At 41.0% G+C, this 18,131-nt stretch overlaps 1 long non-coding RNA gene across 1 annotated transcript; it reads left to right on the forward strand.

The window, feature by feature from the left end:
• Positions 1-1,886: 1,886 nt before the first annotated feature.
• LOC129528219 (uncharacterized) lies at positions 1,887-17,655 on the forward strand. The gene is made up of 4 exons (XR_008673445.2): positions 1,887-1,926; positions 4,179-4,324; positions 6,231-6,272; positions 17,292-17,655. It is a non-coding gene; the product is annotated as an uncharacterized lncRNA (long non-coding RNA).
• Positions 17,656-18,131: the final 476 nt, after the last annotated feature.

Below are 18,131 nucleotides of genomic sequence, written 5' to 3' on the forward strand. Positions count from 1 at the left end.
TCCAAAAAAAAACAGAAAGAAAGAGCAGGTCCTAACATTCAGTGGGACTACTTTTCTAGTTTCCAATTGTGTCATGTTTGCTACTGTACCATCAGTCAAAGCAACTCATGTGGCCAAACCCAGAGTTAGTGTGGGAGGGTGCTACCCAAGGACAGAAAAGGAAATTATCATGGCCAGATGCACAAACAATCTACTCCAGAATCCCATTGCTAGGATATAGATTTTTTAGGGGAGAATTCCCCAGAAATTGCTCTTTTATAGAAGAAGTTCCCAGTTTGGTCCTGGGCCCCATATACACTGAGTTCTCATTGTTCCCGGTGAATATAGTCCAGGGAAGATGGCACCTTTCAGCATCACCATCCTTCATGCAGTTCCAGGATCTGGAGGGGCACACCCCCTGCATACCATAGACCATACTAGTTCCACCTCAGAAGCCTAAGCTTTCCTACATTAAAATGGCTTTATAAATTGTATATATACCCCTAATCTCCAAAGAGACTAAGCCACTATGTTTTCAAAAGAAGAGAAATATATTTGTGATACTATTGTGAATGTCCCTATCCCAGGACTCAAACACAAACTGTCTTCTTCTTTCTTCAGCCAAAAGTATGAGTGAGTCACTGTTAGAACCATTTGTAGGGAACTGGAGATGCAGAATCCATGGGAACTGGGTCAAATAAAGAGCTCAGGAAAAAGAGGCAACTAAACCTCCTGGGCAGAGTCAGATTGGTGCTCCTGCCTCAAAGACAAGAGGAGGCGTAATCAGGTGAAGAAGGCCAGCAGAGTCTCTTCTAGTATCTACATCTCCTCATTTGGAATGTAAAATTCATTTAATACATTTTCCTTATCTGGGCTTTGGATATAGAATATAATTGCCACTAATCACTCTCTATCCATGTACAGGAGGTAGCTTAGTCTAGCTGTTAGGAGACTAGGCTCTTGCAAACAGAATCCCTTCAAGTACTGCTTCTGCCATTTTTTACCTGCGTTTCCTTGAACAAAGTGGTCTGTGCAGGCCTCAGTTTCTACATCTGTGTTAGTCAGGGATCTTCAGAGAAACAGAACTAATAGTAGATAGATAGATAAGCAGGTAGATCGAGATACAGATAGCTCTAGAGAGAAAAAAAAGAGACAAAGAGAGAAAGAGAGATTGATGTCTTTTAAGAAATTGGCTCACACAGTTGTGGGATTTGGCAAGTCTGAAATCTGCAGGACAGTCTAGCAGGTGAGAAGTGAGGATAAGAGTTGATGTTGCAAGTCTTGAGTTTGAGTTCCACAGGGCAGCATGCTAGAAACTCAAGGCAGGGTTTGTATGTTACAGTATTGAGGAAAGTTTCTGCTTCCTCAAGGAACCTCAATCTTTGCTCTTAAGATTCAATTCAACTGGTTGGATGAGGCCCACCCACATGATGGAGAGTAATTTGCTTTACTCAAAGTGTACTAATTTAAATGTCAATCACATCCACAAAATACCTTCTCAGTGATATCTAGACTGCATTTGACAAAACAACCGGGTACCATAGTCTAGCCAAGTCAACACATAAAATTAACTGTCACACTATCGTTAAGAGGAAGAAAAATAGTACCTGTATCATAAAATTAGGAAGCCACAATGCACACAAAGCAATGAAGATGGCTCCCAGCATTAATCCTAGTCATTATCACTGTTGCCCATCCCCTATAGTTACAGTAAAGGATGCTTGTCCATGAAAATTTGGGGTGAACGGAAGGTTTGGTGGATCTACAGCAGGCAGGCTGTCTTATTCTGTGTACAACTCAAGCAGAGCATTTGGGGTTAGTTTTAAATTGATGTTTGTTTTCAAAAGAAAAGGAACTTAAAAACAGCCCTGTTCCTTTAAGACTGAGCTATTGCTTCAGAGACCCATCACCTAGCAACAGGAAGATAATATCTCTCTCTTCCAACAGGTAAACCTGCAGCTTATCTAATTGAAATTTCAGGCTACCTGCCACACTCCTAAAAAACTATCACTTTAAGGGGATCAAATCGTACAAGCCAAACAAAGTCAGATTTGAATATGCTCCTTTTCAAATGGTAGGCTAATGAGATTTTCATTGGGAAAAGAGATATGAAGCTTTACAGCTCATAATTTAAGGAGCTTTGTTCCATTGGCATTCACTGCATCTCACAAAAGAAGTCTGCAACAAAATTCCGATTTGACTTCTGTCTGGGGATCAAAGATAAATGTTAAAGCGGAAACAAAGTGTAAATTGGAAGACAATAATGAATTATCTAGATTTTTCACCAGGTTGAGTTATCTTTTATTCCTCCCTCCCTCTTCCCGGACCCTCCCCTGCCACAGTCATCACAAATGCCATCCATTCTGCCTCTCATTTCATGCCTTTTCATTTCACTGCCACTGCCCTTTTCAGGGCTCCTAATTGGTCTGTCTGACCAGACTGTCCTGATCTAATCCACCCTTCGCATGGTTGGCCAGTGTATTCCTTGCAAGACACAGCCTTTCCTCATTCCACCTCTCTGTTCAAAAGTTTCAATAGCTACTATTGCTTGATTTTCACAAAGTTCAAACTCTTTTGCCTGGCATTTAAGCCTTCTTGTGTGATCTTATCCCAAATTTTCCTTCTCAGCTTATTTGTACCTTTTTTTATCCTCCAATTCCAGACAAGCACAAACTTCTTGTCCTCCCTAATTGTATTCTTAAGTTTTTTTTTTTAACACCCTGCCTCTGTTTATACTAAGACCTCTTTGAATGTCCTCTCCCTGAATCCAAGTAATTCTGCATACAGTAAAATTAGAGTCAAATGCCACTAGTGAGGCCACTTCCTCCAAGAAGCCTCCCTTAATTTGCCTTCTCCTAAGTAGAAGCAGACTCCTGCCTTCCAGTTACACCTCTGTCGTGATATTTATCAGATTTAGACAAGTCAACAGGGCACAATGGTTAGCAGCACAGTTTCTAGCTGTGTTACCTTGGACAAATCATTTACCATCTTTAAGTCACATCTTATGTTTGTTTGTTTTGAAAAAGGAGGTACCCAGTGGCTGTGAAAGTTAAATAAGTTAAATCGTGGAAAGTGTTTAGCCCAGAGCCTGGCAAGTAGCTGACAGTAAATTTTAATTCTTATCGTTAAAGAAAATCATATTTAACTTGTATTATAGTCCCTTTGTATATTCCCCATCTCCTTTCTTCATTCTAAAATTCCTTCCTTTGGGGGCAAAATTTATACCATAATCCCATCTTGTCTCACTCCCCACAGTGCCTTCCACACATGAGGACTAAAAAACATTTTAAGTGAAAAAAAAATTTATTCAAAATCACACTAATTGGGGCCATGCAAAGCAAGGACTTCCTGTATTTGACTTTACTAGAAAGTATTAAACTACACAGGGTCAAGACATTGAAACTCAATTTTTGCAACATTTTATTTAGTTTCACATTTTTTCTTTAAATTTCAAGAATGTTTTTCCTATTAATATAAATTACTGTGACTTCTCAATAACAATGAACTTCATTTACCCTGTCTTAAAATTTCTGTTTGTCATAGCCTCCCTTCTTCATCTCCGAGCCACCATTCTTCCTAACACATAAGTCATTATCAGTTACAGTTATAGTCATAATTAAACATTGATTCACTGAAAATGCTATAGCATGAACTTACACAGCTGCTATCTTCCTTTGGTAAAAATGCCTTTATCATCTTAGGAAAAGCCTCCTTGTGCAAAAATAATCAAGCCAATCCAGAAGCCATGAATTCCTCCCCCAGGACTGAAGGATGAATTTGCATGAGTCCATCACACTTTCTGCCCTTTAAACAAGGACAGGGATTGGCAAAAGGATGAGACATGATAATTTAATGCCATCGGATATGGAAAATGCCTTGACTTCCCAAGAGATGAAGTCCATTTCTTCATCTATGCTCTAGCCATTGATAATCCACCCAGTCTGCACTCATGAGTCATCTTTGTTCTTAAAGACAATCCCAAACCTATTGATTTATTATTGACAACAACTCAATCTATGCTTGTGCAAAACAAAACAAAACAAAAAAAACAAAAAAAAACCCACAACGTCTTAAGGTATGGTCTATGCACTTGAGGGTCTTACAATCTAGCTGGGGTCATGAGACAGATATATTCATTGACTATGTCTTCAGAAACAGAAATAGAGAGTGAGGCGAAATAATTAAATTTTCTTTTTTAGAAAATATGGAACTTTCTGGCATGCCTACATTACATTATAAAAAATAATATGTGATAAGAACCAAGTGGTATAGACATAATAACTACTACAGGAATGATGAGATACCAAGGAAGGAAGTTGAAAGACGGAAAAGTTTTACTAACGAGGTGAGATAAAGGAAAGGTAAGGCCAGGCGCAGGGGCCCATGCCTGTAATCCTAACACTTTGGGAGGCCAAGGCAGGAGGATTGCTTGAGGCCAGGAGTTCGAGACCAGCCTGAGCAGCAAAGTGAGAACTCCATCTCTACAAAAAAATGTATTAAAACAAAAACGGAAAGGTTAGACTTAAATCTGATATGGGGAACTCAAATGGCCACAGAGGCCAACCAGAGAACATAAATGAATGAGACTAAGTATAGGATAGAAATATTAATTCTGCACGTCCAGGGCAGATGGGGAAGAACCACTACCCCCTCTATGATACTGATAACACACATCTTCTGATTTTTCAAGAAAAGTTAGAAATCCAGATATTTGTAAGAAACAGCCAGATTTTAAAATATTGGCAACTAAGAGAAACATGTTTGTAGGTCAAATAAAACACAGTTTCTGGCTGGATGGGACTACCGCTTTGCAGCTCTGACCCAGGTCAGCTAAATGAGCAGCTTTTCCTCTCACACAACACTTTGCATTTCAAATGACTTCAGTTTTAGTGCATGCAGAATATATTTAACCCCGGTTACCCTGATATAGACACAGTGCATTTACTCTGGATAATTCCCTAATTTTAAAGAAGAAACTTAAGATATTTTTCTCCCTGCCACATGATTTTGCTGTCAGCAGTAATTGTTCTGAGCCTCTGGTGCACTGGTAAGAGCTGGTGAAAAAGGCCTTGCCCTGATTAATTAAACTCTGTTTGCTGAGAGCAAGTGTCAGAGTCTCTATTACGCTTCCCACCTCTTTGGCTGCCTCAGGAGGAAGCTTTGGTCTTACAAAACTGCTAGCATTCCTCCTCATTTGCTTTTTATCTTAATTTTTTTTTTTTTTTTTTTTTTTTTTGAGATGGAGTCTCACTCTGTCGCCCAGCCTGGAATGCAGTGGCACAATCTCAGCTCACTGCAACCTCTGCCTCCCAGGTTCCAGCTATTCTCCCACCTCAGCCTCTGGAATAGCTGGGATTACAGGCATATGCCACCACACCCGGCTAATTTTTGTATTTTTAGTAGAAATGGGGTTTTACCACGTTGGCCAGGCTGGTCTCAAACTCCTGACCTCAGGTGATCCACCCGTGTCAACCTCCAAAAGTGCTGGGATTACAGGCGTGAGCCACTGCGCTCGGCCTATTTTCATTTTTTTTATTGTGGAAAAATAGAAATAATATTTCTCCATTTTTGAGAGTCAGTGCCAAGTCAGCAGCATTAAGTGCATTCACAGTGTTGTGCAACCATCACTACCATCAATTTCCAGAACTTTTTCATCATTCCAAACAAAAACTTGGTACCCACTACACAATAACTTCCTATTTCCCCTCCCCTAGTCCCTGGTAACCTCTATTCTACTTTCTATCTCTACGAATTTGCCTACACTAGAAACATCATAGAAGGGTAATCATTCAATATTTGTCCTTCTGTGCCTCGCCTATTTCACTCAGCATGTTTTCAAGGTCATCCATGTTGTAGCATGTATCCCACTTCTAAAAAATATTGTTCTTTTCTCCAATATTTCCTTCACCATTTTCTCTATTTTAGTTGTAAATACATACAAAAGGAATAATGCTTTTGGCATTAAAATGGCCTAATTATACATCGTTCAAAGCTTTAATTCTCTGAAAAGGAAATGATATTGATTTATCCAATTCTATGGTTTTCAGACAGCTTGGATTTTAACCTTGCCACCATTAGCTACCTATAAGGCCCTAGGAAAGTTATTTAACCTTTTTGTGACTTAGCACCCTCATCTGAAAAACCAGGATAATAATAATTCTAATAGCCAATGTCATACATAACATGCATATACCTGTACACGTTAGCATGCATTTATTCAGAAAACTTATAGTAATTTCATTCCATTTCAGGGACTGGTTATAGGATAGAGAACTATTGATCTTTATAAATATGTAAGTATATTTCAGTACTCTATATAATTTATTTAAATTAGTCCTTATTAGTTAATCCAGACAATTTGCTAACCAGAGACTGATGATTGATAAAGGATTATTAATGGTAAGGATAAGAGCTACCCAAGTCCAGGCACATTTCCCCGTAAGACATACAGTGGCCTCATCTTCAGCCCTCACACTGAAAGTTGGAAACAGAGGACACTACACAGCAGGCTCACAGGGACAACTCTCAGTAGGGAAGTTGACAAAAATATTTGGAAAGAAAGAAGGAAAAGAGGCAGGGAGGAACAGAAGAAGGAAGGTTGGGAAGGAAGAATCCAGCCTGGTGTGGTGGCCCACACATGTAATCCCAACACTTTGGGAGGCCGAGGTGGGAGGATCACTTGAACCTCTGAGTTCGAGACCAGCCTGTGCAACATAGTGAGACACTGTCTCTACAAAAAATCTAAAAATTATCTAGGCATGGTGATGGGGGCCTATGATCCCAGCTACTCATGAGGCTGAGGCAGGAGGATCACTTGAGCCCAGGGGTCGAGGCTGTGATGAGCCATGTTTGCACCACTGCACTCCAGCCTCGGCAACAGAGTCAGACCTTGTCTCAAAAGAAAAAAAAAAAAAACCAACCAAACAAACAAACAAAAAGGAATCCAAGCAGAACAAGCTGCAGCCATTCATCGTAGGTGCAGAAATCTTGACTTGCCTTTCAATGGCCCCTGAGAGCATCAACTTTTCTGATAGCCAAGGACTAAACAAGGTGGTGTGGACAGAAGGAAAAAATGTGTAAGTAAGATCCTATCCCTCTTTACAGGCAGATCACAATCTAATAGTGGACAGAGACACATAAGCCAATGAATGCTAAGATGATAAACACAAGAATACAAATCCTTAACGTACCAGGGAACCACAGAGGAGGGACAGCTGAGGTCTCTCTTGTAGGGTCAAGAAAGCTTCCTGGTGCATATGACATCTGTGCTGGATTTTGAAAATTGAAAGAGAGTTTCCCAGTCAGACCAGACTGACAGGCAGGGAGAAACAGCATATGGGCAAATGCATCCAGGGAACATTTAAAATAGTTTAACACTGCTGGAGCTTAGAAATAGACTGGAGGGGTATGTAAGTAGGAGGAGTTTCATAAGGAACCTGGGCGTTGTTATGCTAAGCTACCTGGACCCTCGTCTTATTGATGACAGGGAGCCAGAAAAGGGTTTAATGAGGAGAAGGGCATGCTCCGAGATCCGTGGTCTTTGGAGGAACGCACAGCTTTAGTAAAGAGTCGGTGGTAGAGACAGAGCAGAAGACAGGGCCATTAGTCAGGAGGAGATTGGAAATTCCTGATGAACATCTAAATCAGGGCAGCGGCCATAAAGAAATAAAAGAAAAATGAACAAATACAGTGTTTCTTTTATTAGTCTTTATAGTCATTCTTTTAACAGGCATTTAATGAGCATTCACTGTTAAGGGAAGCATTTCATTAATATATGTTATACTTTTCAGCTTTTTGAAGCATTTTTGCAAGCTTCATTATATTTCTTCATGCCAGAGTAATTATGTCAGGCAAGAAGAATAGGTTTTATCATCCCCATTTTGCAGATGAAGAAACTGAGGTTCAGAGGGATGAACTCATTTTTCCCAAGGTTAACACAGATAGCAAACTGAAAAGTATGAGTTAGACCCAAATCTGCTTACTGTGGTCCAGGTTTCCTTCCACCATCACACCATGGAATTATCAGCTCAAAACAATTTCCTGGCCAGGTGTGGTGGAGCTCACACCTGTAATCCCAGCACACTGGAAGGCCAAGGCAGGAGGATCATTTGTGGTCAGGAGTTTGAGAACAGTCTGGTCAACACACACAGTGAGACTTTGTCTCTACAAAAAATAAAAAAATTAGCCAGGTGTGGTGGCACACACCTGTAGTCCCAGCTACTCAGGAGGCTGAGGTGGGAGGATTACTGGAGCCCATGGATTGATGAGCTGTGTTTGCACCACTGCACTCCAGCCTGGGTGACAGAGCAAGACCCTGTGTCAGAAAAACGAACAAATCTCCCCTCCCCATAATTTTCCTACTTATGCATCCCCAGAAAATAAAAGTTTGCTCAACAATATGCTATCAGTCATGAGAATGAAAAATTTTAAAAACAGTTGAAAGTTTTAGCAGACTGTAGGAGTCTCAGAGTTATTGATCTAGACACAAATGGCCTGGCAAATGGGAAGAAATGCAGGAGTGCCTCTGGTTTGCTTTTTAAATAAACAGTGAATCCACTTGCACAGACACATGACTCTGGCACAGTGAATGAGGATTTATGAGGTGCTTGACAGGATGCCTTTACCTCCTCTCTGCTGCCTGGGTAAAATTTCTGCTTTAGATGGAAAGGCTAATAGGGCTGTGAAGATCTGTCTCCGTCACTAAGAAAACCAAAAAGCATCTGGTGACCTATTTAGGCTTAATTTGCCTTTAGGCTTCTCTGACATCATGAGAAGTGCGCTGTTGTTTGGCACATTAATATACACTAATTTTGTTTAGTGTCTCCATTCTGCTGCATCCCAAATATGAGTGCATTCAGAAGGCCAAGGTCACATCTTCCCCCTCTTGCTAAGCACATCATTTATTTGTTGCTCCCAGACCTACTTGTTGAAAAACATTTTCTATTCAGAGTTAAATCTGGCTGATTCTGCCAATGTATTTACACGACTGGGTCTGCGTTTATTGCTATAAAAAGGGATTAGTCCTGCTGTAATAATATTTTCCATTTAGAGAGCACTTTGGGCTGAGAGGCCCATTCAAAGCCTCATTGTTCTGAGGCTGCCTTTTTAAAAATCAGCCGCTTTATCCCATCGAACTTTGACTGTGAAGAAAACAAAAGGCCTTTGACCCACCTGGTAGAGGGAATGAACTTAAAGAAGGGTATGTTGGCAGTTTGTTTCCAGAATCCCTTTGAGAGAAGCTGCCCAAATCCACATTTGGATCCAAACTAGTTAACCAAATTTGTGGGAAAAGACTCACTAGAGAAAAAGCATAGTAGAACTGGAAAGCACCTTAGAAATCACCAAGAGGAGTGATTTTCACATTTCCTTTTTCCAGCAGAACTCCTTTTCCCAGACAAAATGTATGCTGGATTGGTTGGAGTGGCTACAGCCTTCCCTAGTCATTCCCTGGTGGCTCCTAGGGCTCTCAGGGAACATCCTTTGAAAACTTCTACTGCAGGGTGACCTTGTCATCTTTCATACAAGAAAAGGGAGGTCCAGAGAGCTAGGTGGCTTGCTCAAAGACTGACAGCAAGTGACAGGAACAGCGTGGTATCCCCAAGGTCTCCTCAGCCCAGGAAGGACTTAAAAGGAGGACCAACAACAGCATCCTGGTTTTCTTTCTATTGTTTCAATATTAGTGCTTTTCTCCCAAATGAGAATCTTCAGATGATCTTCAACTCTGGTTCCCTTCAACAAGGGAAGAGTTTTGTCCCTTCCTGGCCTCTCTTTAGTGTGGACTAGCGTCTTTCCCTTTTTCTCCTTGAATCCAGGTTGAAACTACTAGAGACCTTTGGAGGACACATAATCATCTGCCCCAGAGCCTTTCCCTTACTGAATCACAAAACAAATAGCCCTCCAGGGGAAGAGCCCAGGCCTTTGCAAGGCGGGTGGCAGGTGCCCTTGGCCTCCCATTGCCCTCACACTGCCCCATGAGGCTCCTCTCTGATTACTCCTCTCTTACCCTGGGGCTTAGCAACACTTCTCTTGTGCATGTCAGTAAAAAGACAAGCAGTGTGAGCCTAAAATGCCCAGATCCAAGAAAACTATAAGACCAACTTGCTTAACCAAGCATTTCTAGAAGGGAAGAGTCCTTTTGACTAATGTTTTTAGACTGTTTGCTTACTCTTCATCTATTACCAGTTCTTGTTTGCCAGTCTCAAGCAGATCATTTATATGTGCCCAGAATCCCTGGGTAGTGGGCAAACTGTAAGAATCAATGGAATAAATAAATTAGTTCCTAAGCTTCTCAAATAAATCCAGTTGAATTAGATGTATCTAAAATCACACAGTCTTGAAGAGTAAAGTGGAGATGGTAATGAAATGAGAAACAGTCTCTTTATTTGAGGAAAAAGTAAGAAAAGGGGGAAAAAGTTCTCCAAAGGCATGAAAAATTCAAGGAAGTCATATGTGCACAGAGAATCCGTCATTGTTATTTTGGGGGCTTTGTCTCCCAGCTGCCTTTTCCTCAGCCTCAATTCAGCTTATCTCTCTAGAACCTCCCATTGAGATTTGAATGCAGGTCTTCTCAAGTAGAGTCAGTTGGTTACTTGATAAATACTGTATATTCCCAGAGAAAAGGGAAGGTTGTTTTCCCTCAAGATCTCACCCTCAGAAAGGAAGAGGTAGCCCTCATTTACATCGCCATTGCCCTTTCTAGTATGAGGTTCAGATGCTTTGAACAACAAAGTTCTACCTGGGTTAGACACATGGGCTAGAAACACCTACAAGTGTGAGCGCACACACACGTAGCAATGCTTTGCTGAGATCTCCCAATATGCCAGGAACTGTCCTAAGTCTTTTATTTGCCTTAATTGTTTTAATCCTCACAACAACCCTCGAAATCAGCTACTATTACTATCCTGATTGTAATATGAGGAAACTGCTAGCTTTATTTTACTTTATTTATTTTTATTTTTTGCGACAGAGTCTCATTCTGTCACCCAGGCTGGCGTGCAGTGGTGCCATCTCAGCTCACTACAACCTCCGCCTTCCAGGTTCAAGTGTTTCTCCTGCCTCAGCCTCCTGAATAGCTGAGATTACAAGCACCCACCACCATGCCCAGCTAATTTTTGTATTTTTAGTGGAGACGGGGTTTCGCCATGTTGGCCAGGCTGGTCTCGAATTCCTGACCTCAGGTGATCAGCCCGCCTTGGCCTCCCAAAGTGCTAGGATCACAGGTGTGAGGCACCACACCAGGCTAGAAACTGCTAGGTTTAGATCCTTATACAGGTCACCTGATATAATTGGTATTTTAAAAAGGCAAATAGAAAAACATAAGATTTAAAACCTGTTGTAAAATGAAGGTGAATTATATTTAAAGTGAACATTTCACAACTACATCTACAAAAGTTTACATCTTCAAGCTGGCCTAAATCATATTTTGCTTTGTTTGTTAGGTCTTCTCACTGGGAAGATAAAGTATCACCTTGTAATTTGGATTATTTTACGCTTTGGCATATGCCGTATTTACTGAGCACCTACTATGTAGAGAAGACTATGTAGAGAAGACTGCTTTGAAAACTGTTGGGAAAACCAGTGATATATATCTGATCTTGCTTTTGATCTAGTTACAGTCAAGACTAACACATGCTCACACACACTCAAATCTTTCCCCTCCCAGTGCCAGGATGGGGTGAGGCAAGGGAGACCCCCCAAAGGAGTGAGAGCCCCCTAAAATGTTCCACCCTAGGCGCCTTGCCTGCCTCACCCCAGCCCTGCCCCCTGCCTCTTAAACCCGTACCAAGCAAGCACCATAACTGATACAACAGAATGGAGTGTAATCATGTATTCAAATTAATGGACTATGGGGAAAATGCACAGCATCTGTAGATGGTCAAAGTAATAGGGCAGATAGAGCCTTGACATTAGTTAATTCTGATTAACAACCCAGTTGCCAAGCCAGTTAGCCTTGAGCATGAACGTTTTGAGGAAGAGGAAATGATTTTATTTCAGGAAGACAGCCGAACAGAAACAGCTCATTAAAATGGGTTTGATGGGCGGGAAAGAGAAAGCAAACTATTCCCCACAGCAACTGCAAGACTCTAAGTGCAGAAAATGATGAGATCTGCCAAGAAAAGAGACCCAACCACGCCGAATATTCCAAAACCGTTGGTGCATCTGAAGCCTAATGTTACTAAATTGTCTCAGCAGACAATATGACTTAGACACTCATTCATCCAGCAAATATTTACTGAGCAGCTATTACTCTCCTAGGTGCCGTGGGATGCAGTGGTGAGTGGCAAGAATGGATAGATGAAGTCTATCAGTGACATTCCAGGCAGGAGCAGCGGGCTCTCTGCTGCCAGTGGTGCCGACTTCAAAATATCTCATAGGAAGTCTTCCCCATTTCACCCCACATTCACTAATTCTGCTTCTCTGCAAAATTTACTATTTAGTCCATCCTATATTTTATAAGCAAAACATCACCTACATAAACAGAAGTCATTGTAAAATTAGTTACCATTTCCATATAAATATACAAAACTATCAATATCTTCTTTGTGAAGGACCGGAGAAGCTGGACTGAAACTTAAGGAGGTACAAACATTTTACATAGGAATGAAGTTTACCTTTCCAAATGTGGGTGATGAGGCAGCAATATGGGATTTTTAAAAAGTAGACAGTTTCTTGGTTGTCTGACATAAAGCTAGAAAGAAGGTGTGATTTGTCCTAAATGGTTGGGGCAGGGGGTATAATTTAATAGGAAACTTAACCAATGCACAGTGGGATCTCATGTGTTTAAAGTACATAAAAACTGATAGAAATTTATAGAACATGGATAGTTCTTGTCTTGACTATATCCTGAGCATATTTGAAAGTAAATATTATAACTATTGATTTTATTCCATGAAATTGTATTTCTATTAAAATGATGTTTTATGAAATGGAAAATTGCTTTGTTTCTCATTTATATGTATTGCCCATGTTCATAAATTCCTGTTTTTGTTTGCCTAATCTTCTAGCGAGTGGTTCTCAATGCATGGCCCTCTGCCCACTTGGGAGGGCCAACAGGTTTTATTAACAGGTTGCCCACCAATCCCAAAACTTCTTAAATGCCTGAATGAGATCAACTCATTAATAACTGCCTACAGATGATTTGCTAAATTTTGCAGTTTTTGAACCAAATGAGTGCTTTTCAGAGCTTAGAGAGTTTAGCAATTGCTCCAATTCTGTATTTTGCTAATTCAATATTTTCCCAACATTGCTAGGCTCCTACTGCATGTGCAAATAGTTGAAATTCCTACAATTTGTGGGAAGGATACTTATTATCAGTACTGTCTTGAATTGATCATGTTTTTCTTAATTGCTGTTCTTCTTGCTTAATAGCAAATTATTGTTGGTTTTGCTCATCATTATCAGTTTAGTTTGTTGTGGGTTATTTTTAACCCCACAATATGTAGTAATGAATATTTATAAATTTTTAGGCTATAATTTTCTAAAACTAGACTCTGATATGTATGCACTGCATTTAAGTATGATTCATCCATACCCTTATTGCTAAAGCAGATGTATACATATTTCCCCCATAATTTGCTCATGTGAGAAAATTTCATTGGTAATGTGTGCAGTACATTTTAGCTTGAGAATTACTTACAATATACCATCAAGGTAAATCTAATATAAGTATTGGGTTATTTTATGTTTACATGATATTGTTTTAAAATAAAAAACAAATCATGAGCTAATGGTTCAATCTTCTTATGTAAATATGAGCACTTAATTTATAGGCTGGTTGGTTGGTTTGCTTTGGGCCAGCCTTTGATTATCACTTCAAACCAGAAATGAAAGGAGTAAGTCAAAATAGTGAATTATCATTCAAGGCCAGTATTCCCCCAACTGTGTTCTACTAGACATCAACAGACATTCTGCAAATGATGGATTCTTTACTCAAATAAATTGGGAGAAAGTGATACATATTATGTTCCCATTTTAGAGATTTCCAGGGCCCCTTAGCATATTGTGATGGTTAATTTTATGCGTCAATTTGGTTAGACCATAATACTAAAATATTTGGTTAAACACCTTTCTGAATGTTGCTGTGAAGACATTTTTTAGATATGATTAACATTTAAATCAGTAGACTTTGAGTAAAGCAGACTGCCCTCCATTATGTGTCTGGGCCTCATGCAATCAACTGACGACCTTAAGAGAAAAAAGACTGACCTCCCCCAAAGAAAGGGTAATTCTTCCAACAGGCTGCCTTCGGGCTCAAGCTGCAGCATTATTTTTTCCCTGGGTCTCCAGCTTGATGACCTACCCTGCAGATTTTAGACTTGCCACAATCCACAATCATGTGAGCCAACTCCTTAAAATCTCTCTTTCTCCCCTTCCCCACCCCCACCCCCAACACACACAATTGGTTCTGCTTCTCTAAAGAACCCTGACTAATCTGCATATTAAAGGCTCTGAAAAGTTATGCAATTAAAAAAAAAACAAACCTGTTTAACCTAGTATTTTCCCAGCTTATTTAATCACAAAACATTTTTCATAAAATACCTACTGTTAATAATATCTCAAAACACAGCTTGGAAAATGCCCTTTTCAAGACTATACCTTAGACAGAGGTTTATTTGCAGCCTGTGTCAGCAATATTGGAGTCTGAATCTGTCTAATTCAGAAACTAGTGGCACAAATATTGGAATAAAAGATTCTACGCATTGTTTTCTTCTGCACAGAGCATAGGCAGAAGAAAATAATTACATGGTATACGAACATGATGAAGTAAATGTCCATTGCAGAGCCAGTTTCCCACGTAATTATGTCTTATGAAAAAGTATCTACCTATAAAATCAACCCTATAGTTGTGCTTTTGTAAAATGCTCTTCTTTGGGTATCTTAGTCTGTTTGGGCTGCTATAACAAAATACTACAAACTGGGTGACTTATAAGCAAAAATTTATTTCTCATGGTTCTGGTAGCTGGGAAGTCCAAGATCAAAGTGCTGAGAGATGTGGTGTCTGGTGAGGGCCCGTTTCCTGGTTCACACATGGTGACGTCTAACTGTGTGTTCACATGGCGGAAGGGGAAAAGCAGCTCCCTTAGGTCCCTTTTATAAGGTCATCAGTCCCATTCATGAGAGCCCTACCCTCATGACCTAATCACCTCACCAAAGCCCTCACTTTCTAATAACATTATCTTGGGGTTTAGCATTTCAACAAATGAATTTGGAGGGGGACACAACATACAGACCATCGCAATGGATATTCCTGGGGACTGGGATGTCACACTGAAACATCATCAGTTGCAGTGTAATTGGCACAAGACAATGTACAAACAGCAGGGAGGCTAACAAGAGAAGTCAACTTACCCCAGAGAGAAGTCTCCATGCCCTATGCCTCCTTTTTCTCTTGTGATCCCTTCTTGAGTGTGTTTCCAGAAATGTTCCTCACTGATCCCAATTCATCCCTTAGCTCTTATCCTAGAAGCCACTTTTTCCAAAACACCTTTTCTGACTCTGCTCCTACCCCAAACCCATCAGGCAAGCCCATCAGGCAAGCCTTCCATCTGTCTTCCTTGTTACATGCATTCAAATCCCCTGCACCTCTGCACTGGACCTGGACGTTGTTTATTACCAATGCCTGTCTTTCCTACAAGACTCTAAGGTCCACGTGAAGTCAGGGTTCAGAACATGATACCGCAATGTGTGGCACCTTGGCATACTGAGTATTTTAAGCTGAAGGAAATTGAGAAAGCTTCAAAAGCAGGAAGGTCTCTCTGACCTTCTCCACCCTCTTTCTCTTGAACTGGGCCATAGAAACTAGAATTCCACCTGCCCCTTTTTCTCTGAAGCGGACCTTAAAACCTAGAAAGCTCACTCTCTGATCTTCTTCCTCCTTTCTCCCCTGAAGATCCCCATGTGACACATGTGTCACCCTATAACCAGAGAAAAGAAATGGCATGCAGAGATGCCAGGAGGAATCTGAACAAACAGGTCCTACTAAGTTTCTCCCAACCCCCAGTTTATTACCATAAGATCAGATCCTTTTGTCCTCCAATTATACTTCTGCATGACTGTCCATAAAAATAATTTCTTCTGTCTTTGGGTCTTATTTCTGAAGGCTCCCATGTCACATAAAACTTATATTAAATAAATGTGTTATGCAATTTCTCTTATTAATGGGTGTCAGCCATAAACCTTGTGATGGGTGAGAAAAGAAGTTTCTCTTTCTCCCCTACACGGTCAGGGACTGTTCCCACCTTGCTCATCTCAGCAGCCATAGTGACTGGCCATCATGGAAACCCTCAGTGAAGTAACAAAAGGTTGAAGGGGCTTTCCTTCTCCCTAATTTTCCTGATGATTCCATAGAAATAATCCTTTCTTGGCCGGGTGCAGTGGCTCATACCTGCAATCCCAGCACTTTGGGAGGCCAAGATGGGCGGATCACCTGACGTCAGGAGTTTGAGACCAGCCTGACGAACATGGAGAAACCCCCTCCCTACTAAAAAAAATACAAAATTAGCCAGGTGTGGTGGTGCATGCCTGTAATCCCAGCTACTTGGGAGGCTGAGTCAGGAGAATCACTTGAACCCAGGAGGCGGAAGTTGCAGTCAGCCGAGATTGCACATTGCACTCCAACCTGGACAACAAGAGTGAAACTCCATCTCAAAAAAAAAAAAAAAGAAGAAGAAGTAATCCCAAACCAGAGTGTTTTCCTGACCCCTCTTTAAAGATCTTCACCCTCTTAACCTTGAAAAAAACCTATGCCAAGAGTCCATGAAATGTTCCCATGTGCATGTGTATACACACACATGCCCATGCACGTCTGTACATTCACTTACTCTTGCAAATAATAAAAACAAATAGGCATGTGCCAACACAATAGTGTAAAGAGGGGATTCAAGGAGCAGTAGTTTTGGGGAGTGAGAGAGACTGAATCCAATTACAGCTGTGTCATTATATGGGTCAAGTAAAATTGTGCAAAAGTTTTCAAATCTATAAAAAGAAAAGCAGATATTCAGTCTTGATTCTAGAAACCCTTCCCCTTCTCCCCTGCCATTTACGCAGCCTAGTGCTATATTGTGTACACTGAAAATGGGTTTCTCTTCCAAGAATTCTCTCTGAAAACAAAAGCATTAAGAAAAATAATGTATTGGCAGGTAGACGGGCTTTCATTTCAGGAAATTTGGCGGAGTGTTGGAGGGCTGTGTTTGTGGAAGGCCTGAGGGTGAGGATGGCATGCAGTGAATGCCAGGCCTGGTTACCCTCTCTCTCTGCACCTTCATATCCCTCTGCCTGATCTTCAGCTACTCACACACATTCCTCCTCTGCAGGGATCCTGGAGCTGGCATGGCCTCATCCTCTCCTTCCAGGCCCACATCCAGAGGCATAAAACCTGTGCCACCACCAGTAGTGTCATCTGAAGAGGTTGCCAGTGTGTCTATTCCCAGGCAAGATGCACCTATAGGGCTTTCCCAAGACCCCCTCTCCTTCGCTGTGTCCCCATCAAGTCTACAGGTGAGTCTTGATAACATAAGACTATAGATACCATTGGCTCCTGGCATGAAGGAGTTAAGACCTGGAGAAGTCAGGGTATCTAAATGCCTTCCTTAAATGCCTCTCTGCCTTCTTCCAATCAAGTCCTTCTGTAGCTGATAGAGAGGCTCAAGCATGAGTAACCAACTCTAACAAAGAAATTCCTACCCACCCACCCACCTCTGCCCCATGCTACTTGAAACCAGGGAAATTCACAGATCAGAAAAGTTTAAATATGCCAAATAAATTTTGCACATTTAAAAATACAAACTAATACAATACTCCTTGCTTTTTTGGTATAAGAAGTCGGTATTGAATCACAATAATGTCTCTTATTTATTTAGGAGACAAGGTCTCACTCTGTCACTCAGGCTGGAGTGCAGTGGCGCGATCAGGCTCACTGTAGCCTCAAACTCCTAGGCTCAAGCGACTTCCAGGCTCAGCCTCATGATTAAACTAGGACTACAGGTGTGCACCACCATGCCTGGCTAATTTCCTCATTAATTTTTGTAGAGACAGGGGTCCCACTATGTTGCCCAGGCTGGTCTCAAACTCCTGGCCTCAAGTGATCCTCCAGCCTTGGCCTTCCAAAAAGCTAGGATTACAGGCATGAGCCACCGTGCCTGGCCACATCTCAC

This window comes from Gorilla gorilla, chromosome 17, assembly GCF_029281585.2.
Source record: "Gorilla gorilla gorilla isolate KB3781 chromosome 17, NHGRI_mGorGor1-v2.1_pri, whole genome shotgun sequence".
Lineage (NCBI taxonomy): Eukaryota > Metazoa > Chordata > Mammalia > Primates > Hominidae > Gorilla > Gorilla gorilla.